General features: G+C 46.1%; 2 pseudogenes across 2 annotated transcripts; one reads left to right on the top strand and one right to left on the bottom strand.

Annotated features, from left to right (window-relative positions):
* Positions 1-448: 448 nt before the first annotated feature.
* Positions 449-1,357, bottom strand: LOC308649613 (olfactory receptor 5V1-like; annotated as a pseudogene). The gene has a single exon. The product of its transcript is annotated as an olfactory receptor 5V1-like (transcript).
* Positions 1,358-7,007: 5,650 nt separating this feature from the next.
* Positions 7,008-7,930, top strand: LOC308644011 (olfactory receptor 14A16-like; annotated as a pseudogene). The gene has a single exon. The product of its transcript is annotated as an olfactory receptor 14A16-like (transcript).
* Positions 7,931-8,296: the final 366 nt, after the last annotated feature.

Raw genomic sequence — 8,296 nt, 5'->3', positions numbered from 1 at the left:
AAAGAATAAGTAGATTGTAGACAGGTTAAAAATGTGGTCCTTATGTTATATTCAGGGAAATTATGTCAAGAGAAAGATGGAAATTCATCATTAGGGGCCACAGCATGAGAGTGATGATAAAGATTTGAGAATACCATTCAAGAAAAGATCAGAGGAAAAAAAACATGAATTCTTACAGATATACGGAATGGAAGAATTATTTTTATATGATTTTTATGGTTCAATCTGAAGAAATCAAGATTTGTGTGTTTCTGTGGTGGAATTGTATGTAAAACCACTGAAATGAAATAACTTCTGGGGAGAGAGGGGAAGCAACAGGTGTTGGTTGGGTTGTGGGCAGAGGGAGACTCAGCAGGAGGGCAGGGGAGGGATGGAGGAGGGTGTCTGCACCCCCTGGGCATCAGACACCTGGACCAGGGCCAGCTGTGCAGCACCCAGCACTCAGACTTTACTGACAGCTCAGCCTAAGCAGCGCGACCTTCATGTCTCGGTTCCTCAGAGAGTAGATGACGGGGTTCAAGGAAGGAGTGAGGATGGAGTAAAAGACGGTGCCAGGCGACCCTGGGTGGGGGAGTCCTGAGACGCAGACTCAGGTAGGTGAAGCTTCCACTCCCGTAAAACAGGAGGACAGTGGTCAGGTGGGAAGCAGGTGGACAAGGCTTTCCAGAGGCCGTCTCCCGAGGGCATCTACAGGAGAGTGAAGAGGATGCATATGTAGGAAAAGACCGTGAGGGCGAAGGAGCTCAAGATGACACAGCTGCCCATGGCGAAGCCCACCTGGGGTAGAAGTCAGCACAGGAGAGCCTCATGAGCGTGGGGATGTTGCAGAAGAAGTGCTCCACTATGTTGGGCCCACAGAAGGGCAGGGAGAAGGTGTTGGTGGTGCGGAAGACTGAGTGGAGGGCCCCGGTGGGGCCCCGCCCACCCAGGCCAGGACCACCAGTGCCCAGCACCGTCCGTGGCTCATGATGGTCCCATAGACCAGGGGCCTGTAGATGGCCACGCACTGGTCATAAGCCATGGCCGTGAGCAGAAAGCACTCAGCTGAAGCAAGCATGAAAAACATGTAAAGTTGAGCCACACACTAGAGGTAGGAAGTGACCCCAGGGCCCTGTAGCCAGTGCCTGGGGATGGTGACCTAGGTGTAGCTCAGGTCCAGAAAACATAAATTCTTCAGGAAGAAATACATGGGTGGGTGGAGGCGGCTGTCTCTAAGCACAGCTGTGATGATGGACATGTTGCCTAGGAGGCCAAAGGCATAGACCAACAGGAAAGAGACAAGGACCACTGGCTTCCATTCTGGGATGTCTGAGAAGCCCCTGAGGATGAAGTGAGTCACTCTGGTCTGATTGGACATTTCTCCCCCTCTGAAGTTGTGTTCAGATGCAGTGGCCACAGATAGCTAAGAGGAGGTCAGCTGGGAATATGTCCAGGGAGGTCCTTTGTCTAGAGAGGTTCATCTTCTCTCAATGGAAAAACATCCTAGAAGCAGCTTATATGAGAATCATAATCCAGGAAATTTGATTATTCTGAGGAATCACTCTGCACCTGTGCCCCAAGTCAACTGCTCTGATTACACTGCAAGAAAACAGTGTCTCATGAAGAGAGGAGAGGAGGGGAGGGAAGGAAAGCAGAGAGGAGAGGATAACAGAGGAGGCAGATGTCTGACAATTTTTCCTCCCATTCGTGTGGGGGCTTCAGGTAAGAGGTTTCATGAATTTACTTCACGCATTGATCCAGGTCACCACTTGTTTCAACATTGTTTTTCAACATTGACCCAATTGATGATGCTTAAGTGAATGGAGAGATGGGTCTTTTTTAACCCTTTCTTCCTCATGGTGCACCTGCCCATAGATTTCCCCAGCCCTCCTAGGTTTTACAATACTTTGGAATAATACTTTGGAAAACACTAGCTATAATAAAAAACTAGGAATGGAACCCTGAAATGACACTGCTGTCCCACTCCTTTGTATTCATCCAAAAGAACTAAAATTGGCCTAGTATAGTGACACAGCCGCATCCATCCACGTTTACAGCACAACTCCCAAGAGCAAAGATAGGGGACCAGCCCAGGAGCCTGTGAAGAGATGAACGGATCTAGAAAATGTGGACTAATACGGCTGAGTTTGCTCAGCCACCAAGAAGAATGAACTGATGTCATTTACTGGTAGGTGGATGGAGGTGGAGCAAAGGGATGGAGGTGGAGAACTTCATGCTGAGTGAAATAAGCCAGAGTAAGAAAACCAAGGGTGGAATGTTTTCTCTCTTATGTGGGTTAGAACAAAATAAGGAATGGGGGAAAGAGTGGACCTCAAGAAGGGAAGACAGTGGGAGAGGAGGAGCTGAGAAATGAAATTCACCAAACTATTCTGTGCACATGTGTAAACCCCCAGGGAAGGCAGCCCTTATGTTTATCTGCACAGTGCTAATTTAAAAAACAACAAATAAATAGAAAGAAGTCCATTACAACAGGAAGGAGGTCAGAGAATAGGAAAGGGGAGAGGAAGGGGAAGTACAGGGGGCTGAAAGGTGGCAGTTTTGTTTCATGCACATACTAATATTTTGAAATGAAACCCCCTATCATGTATAACTATAATGCACCAATAAAATCATTAAAATTATATAGTAAAAAGAATTAGTGTCAAATTTCTATAAGGAAAGTCTTACATATATACATTATTAATTTAATTTAAAACATGGAATATTTAATATAATTCACAAAATCTTATAGACTGCACTTACTACAGAATAGCATATTTAGTAAACGTGGATAAATTTTAAAACAAGGAAGAGCAAAAACATGTACCTTACAAATCTGAGGTTCAAACACATTTTTAAACAGCTGCTTTTCTCTGCATAGATGTGTCAAGCAGTGCCATAGTGACGTTCTGGCTCCTGACCCCTGTTGGGGGATGATGTCCCTCAAGCCTCATTTTTCAGACAGGACAGGACACTTGCTGTGACACAGCAGCAGGAAGGTGCTGGGGAGTGGCCACAGCTCACCTCCTCCTGCAGGCCCATTCTCACCCCCAGGCCTCCTCACCTGAGTGACTGAGAATCCTGACTCAAGGCTTGGCTCTTCCAGCCAGGCCCTATGACAAAGCTCTGACAGCTGCCCATCAGCAACAGTTTCAATAGGGAATTCTTATTCACTTTGGAAGTTGATTAAAGTTGGGAAATTTAACTTTATTCCAACATCCAATATAATTTAAATACATCCATGCAAACTATTCTCCACTGTCCGCTCCTGTGGAGGAGTCCTAGAATTGTTACCTATCGTCAAATACATTGAAGTCAAGTTGAACAAACATATTGGAGTTAGAACACATAAAATCAGTTTTGAGGGATCTTTTATAAAACAGCTCTGCTAGGACCCAGGGAAACTGATTTTGACTGAATGCAGAAACTTAACATAAGCCCTTGATTCAAGGTATGTGCACCAAATCTCTGCTCCTAGGGGTCTGGTTAGTGTCTGTTTCCTACTTGCTGTTTTCTCCCTCTGCGGGCCTGATCCTCCAGAGCAGGACAGGGCCTCTTTCCCTATGCACAGTCTGTGCTCAGTGAAGAATAAAGGAGGGAGCAGCTTGAGTGCAATCTGGTGGAAGTTACCCTTCACACACTCGGCTTTAGACGTGGTTCTGCAGGAGCTAGCTCTAGTATTTCCAGCTGTGTGAATGTGCAACCTCCTGCATAGGACAGTCAGGAACCCTGCAGTCATCATAACCCCAGGATGAAATATGCTTGTGACAGTTATTGAATACTATTGCCTGGTAGAAGCTCATCTGCTGCTCTGAGCCCTTCCTTCCCCAATTTACCCAAAGTCCAGAGAAGACATTCCCTATATGCTGCAGAACTGCAGAGCCAAGGTCACGCCCCCATCCCTGATTCCCACAGCTCCTCTCAGTATTCAACATTAGTAAGAATTGAAAGAGAACAGTTGGTCCTCCTCCCAATTGTCAGTGGGCAGGTAGAACTGGACTTGGAGGACACTAAAGAGCATTGATACAGGTGAGGATGCTGCTTGAGTTACAACTCTGGGAATCTGTTGGAGGCAGTGCTGGAATTTTCCTTAGGACAGAGACATCTGTGCAATACTTGGGAAATGGCAACTTGCTCAGAGTTCAACCACTAGAATACCTATAGTGTGGAGAAGGTACTCCGGGGTCTTCTCCTACCTGGAATTCCTGATGCAGCTTGTCACATAATTCTCTGTCAGATGAAGGCACCTTCCTGAAACTTCTATCCAGCAAGGTATTGAAAGACTGCAGAACAAGCAGGTGAGATAAAACAAGAATATGCATCCACATAGGGAGAAAAGAAATTCTCATTGTTTGCTGAGGACACAGGTAATATATAGAATTCACACACATGCACACACAAATTGCTAAATTGATAGCACTTTTAATAAAGTTGACAAATACAAAATAAGCATTCAAAAAGTTGAAGTATGCTGTAACTAAACAACAAACTATCATAAAAATGAAGATGAATAAGCCATTTATAATGGGTACAAAGCAATATGTAGTGATAAATTCAACCAGGAGGTTAAAAAAATTACTGAGAAATAAAAACTTTCATTGGAAGAATGAGTACATTATAATATATACACAACCAAAGGTCTGTGGAGTTAATGAAATCACTGTATAAACTCTCCTTTTTCACAGAGAATAAACCATTTTAAAAATCATGTGCAAACACACACACACACACACACACACACACACACAGAAAGGAAATAATGAGCAAAAACTACAAAAGCAGGGAAAGCGTAAGACCTTATTTCTAACCCTACCACAGAGCTGTACATAACTAAAATAGCACAGGACTTAGAAAATCTGGGTCATTTGGACAGTGGATCAGAACCGAGAGCCAGAAATGAACCTACTCATGAAAAGGGAATTGGTTTTGAAAACGTATGTCACTACTGCCATGGAAACAGGGTAGTGATTCCAATAAAGAAGGCTGGGCTAGTCTCTCTGGATTTGCAGAGAAAGCAAGGCCGTGGCCACAGACAGCCTGGTGAAGGTGGACCTGAACTTCACAGCAGCCCTGGGAAAGCCTCGCCCCTGGTCTCTCCCACAGGAACCTCAGTGACTGATGGAGTCCCGGGGCCTCACTGGCCTCTCTGGACCCTACTCCAGGGTGGGAAGCTGCTCCTTGAGAGGGCTGTCAGGGGAGAGGCACTGTGGCCACATCAGGGACAGCCACTGGGGGGAACAGGGTGACAGTCACAGTAGAGGCAGCATCTCCCTCTGGACCCATGCCAAACTCAACCTTCGGGTCAGGGCAAGACAGAACCCCCACCCTCCTCCTGGTGCTCACTCCTCTCCACAGCCCTGTTGACAGCGCAGGCAGCAGGCAGCTCAGGGCTCCGCACCCCCAGAAGTGAGGGAAGCCACAGCCTCTGAACCACCATCACCAAGTTCCCCAGAGCCTGCAAGAGCTTTGGACTGCTCCCACGTCCTGCAGGACAAGGCCTTCAGTGAGTTCTGATTTTTCCTTATACTGTGGCTGACTGTAATTTTCATAAGACTTTCATAGGTCTGGAGAAAATTCTTATCCAAATGTCCTAATAAGAAATGTTTTTTTGGGTGATTAGACGTCAATTTTAAGATCTCTAAACCTAGTCTCCTTAATACAGATGACAGGGCATAAAACAATATTTTCTATGCTAATTTCTGAAACATGAACTCAGGATTTATTTCAAAGACCCCACTTTATTGTAGAATTTTGGCTTAAGGATATAGCAATATTCAAAGCAAATATCAACAATCTCATCATGCAAAACAGGATACTGACAACACTGTAATCAATGAATAGATTATTGAAAATATAAGGGAAAGTTTAATTCACTTATGAGGAAGAGAGTAAGACATGATTGAAAATAATGGTGAGGTTAATAATATTTGTTTAAATTGCCAATATGTGACCACTAAAAAGAACCAAGTAACAGTGACCTTAAGTGGTACAGTATCATTCATGAACAGTTATTATTGTTGGTTTTGTGACAGATTAGGATGCTGTGAATCAGCATTTAAATTAAAGCCTGGCAGGAATTTCTGCCTCTATCGCCTTTGTATTTTTGTAGAAATATAAGTCTCAAAATGCAGTCTACAGCTGTCCCTCCAAAGAAAAAAAGAAAGAGACAAAAATCAGGAAAATAAAAGAACATGAAACATGAGAAGAAAGGTGAGGAAACAAAAGCCAAGGGCAGGATCTGGGTTAAGACGTTTAATCAGTCACCAAGGTGACCAAATGGACTCAGAAAAGTTAAAGGAGGAGGAAAGCACATTCACACAGAGAAGACAGAAACACACACATTGTTACAGAAACTGACACAGTGGAAGAATATTCAGAATCAAAGTCCATTGACTGGGAAATAAGTGTGCACGTGAGTAGTGGACAGTGCACATCCTTGTCTTCACTCCTCACACGTGAGTAGTGGACACGTGAGTAGTGGACACGTGAGTAGTGGACAGTGCACATCCTTGTCTTCACTCCTCACACGTGAGTAGTGGACACGTGAGTAGTGGACACGTGAGTAGTGGACAGTGCACATCCTTGTCTTCACTCCTCACACTTCAGCAGGACCATTCTCTGGAGGCCCGGGCTGCTTGGCCCTTCTCCTGTGACAGTGTCTGTGTGCTGCTGCATTCTATTAGGACATTCAGACTTTGTGAAGAAAAACTCAGAAAACATGATAAGACACCATGAAAAATGTGATCAACCAACTGGAATTTTATAGAAAAACTTTATTGTTACAGCCAACATTGAATCCCCTTTCCTGCCAAGATCTCTCTCTCTCTCTCTCTCTCTCTCTCTCTCTCTCTCTCTCTCTCTCTGTCTCTCTCTCTCTCACACACACACACACACAAACACACACACACACACAAACACACACACACACACACATTAAATAGGAACAAATATCAAGCCTGATCTTTCCATCCAACTTGCCCTTTTTATTGCAGAACATTTCATCAAGAATGAACAGAACGTCAGGGCTCATGGGCTTCCTTCTCCTGGGTTTCCCTGGCCCATGCAGCCTTCAGCTCCTACAAGCTGGGGCTCTCGCTGCAGCCTACCTGGCTGCCCTGGTGGGGAATGGCCTCACCATCACCATCACCTCCCTGGACCCGGGCCTCCATTTGCCCATGTACTTCTTCCTGAGGAATATCTGCCTCATTTCTGCTGTGGTGCCCCAAGCTGTCACTAACTCTGTCACCCACTGCTACTCCATCTCATTCCTCGGCTGTGTGGCCCAGGTCTTCCTGGTGCCTTTCTCTGCAGTTGCAGAGCTGAGCCTCCTCACAGTGATGTCCATGGACCGTTATGCTGCCATCTGCCATCCCCTGCACTATGAAGCCATCATGAGAAGGGACACCTGTGTGCAGATGGTCACTCTGTCCTGGCTCAGCAGTGGCTTTGTATGTGCCATGCACACTGTAGCACCTTTTCCTTTTCTTACTGTGGAAACCGTCAAATTCAGCAGTTCTTCTGTGACATTCCGCAGGTGTTGGCTATTTCTTGCTCCCAGAACGTGACTGCAGAAGTCGTGCTCATCTTCATAAGTGCCATCCTGGACACTGGCTGCTTTTCCTGCATCGTCGTCTCCTACGTCTTCATCTTCTCCACTGTCAGGCGGATCCCATCCACAGCAGGGAGGGCCAAAGCCTACTCCACCTGCCTCCCCCACCTGGCAGTGGTAGTGCTTCTCCTCTCCACTGCCTTCACTGCTTACCTGAAGCCTCTCCTAGGGTCCTCCTCCTCCACTCACCTGGTGCTCTCTGTGGTCTCTGTTGTGCTGCCCCCATCCCTCAACCCCGTCATCTACAGCCTGAGGAACAAGGCCATGAAGGCAGGATTGGAGAAGCTGGTCACTGGGAAGCTCCTGACAAAGCAGCACATCCTCCTGTTCCTCCATGGATAGAGCAGATCCCTCTCCATGTTTGTGCATGTCCCGGGCTGCTCTAAGCTGGCCTGTTCTTGTCTCAGGGTTCCTGCAACCTTGGTGCTGATCGTGATCCAACTGGAGTGAAAGACACTGACGGGTTATCACTGAAGGGGGGCCTGGTCTGATACACTGCAGTCCAGGAGAACTGCCAGGGGGGTACTGGGGGTCTGCCCCTCTTCCCATCATGCTCTCTTGTCTTACGCTTCTTGGATGAAATCATATATCTTGGGTTCAGATATTTTCAAGTTAGTTGTTTAAATGTCTTACTCAACTAAGGCTGTGGACTCTCTGGTGTCACTGATTGAAAGCCAAAGAGGAAACGTGCCTTGGGTGACCTCAAAG

Source organism: Spermophilus citellus (genome assembly GCF_964194105.1).
Source record: "Spermophilus citellus genome assembly, chromosome: 1".
Lineage (NCBI taxonomy): Eukaryota > Metazoa > Chordata > Mammalia > Rodentia > Sciuridae > Spermophilus > Spermophilus citellus.
Note: the sequence above shows the minus strand (reverse complement) of the source record. Positions and strands in the feature narration are given on the sequence as shown.